This window comes from Brienomyrus brachyistius, chromosome 19 (assembly GCF_023856365.1).
Source record: "Brienomyrus brachyistius isolate T26 chromosome 19, BBRACH_0.4, whole genome shotgun sequence".
Taxonomy (NCBI): Eukaryota; Metazoa; Chordata; class Actinopteri; order Osteoglossiformes; family Mormyridae; genus Brienomyrus; species Brienomyrus brachyistius.
In genome coordinates, this window is record NC_064551.1 from 5,501,091 (window position 1) to 5,502,060 (window position 970).

The window sequence follows — 970 nt, forward strand, 5'->3', positions numbered from 1 at the left end:
ACACAGGGTCTTGGGGGAGGGCTGTATCCAATCCTAAGCAGCACAGGACACAAGGCATATCCAACTCATGCACAATCACAAACTATGCACAATGTAGAAACACCAGCTGTCTTTGGGCTCCTGTAAGAAAGAGAGAGAACATGAAAACTCCACAGACACAGCAAGGGTGGGTGTGGAACCCTGCCAGATATCTGAGCCAAAACTGGTACCCAGTGAGCCACCATGCCCGCTCTAATGGGGAGCAAGTAATTAAAACATAAATGTTAACAAAATGGTAAATGCCAAGGATACAGTAAAACCTTATGCATATGAACAATTTGGAAAATGGATGAATCAGCAAAGGACCAATATTAAGGAATACTGTGTTGCATATGATTAATTTAACCTCTATTATTTAATCAGATACAGTATTCTGATATACCATGAGTTTGCTCAGCATTTTCCTAAGCCCTAAGTCTCATGAGGTAATGCGATATCGTGGTCAACAAACAGTACTTGAGACTGGTGGATATTATTAAAAGAAACAAGGTTATATTTGTGAGTTCAACCCACTGCACAAGACAGACCTTTCGCGCGGCCTCATCCTGTCGAATCGTTCGAGAAAACATCGCTAGTTTTTAATTCTACCGGTTCCCGTCATTTTGCATTCCTCAGATAAACAGGCTTGTAATAAACCGGGTTCCTTCATGAACGCACGTGCATTAATTCATTAAGGAGTGACTAGTCCACAAATGGCATTATCATTGAAGACAACATCGTATAGGTTCCAACAAATCAAGCAAATCAGTCCAGTTATTTTTCATATTGAACAAAATAATCATTAAATTTCAATCCAACTTTCATGGCCAGTCAGTCTGTTTCACGATGACAATGAACAATGTGCTCACTCAAGGTGACATGGCTGATACACCCAAGGCTACAGACGTAAATCAATATCCCATTTCCAGACAATGTTAAACTACTTTCTATG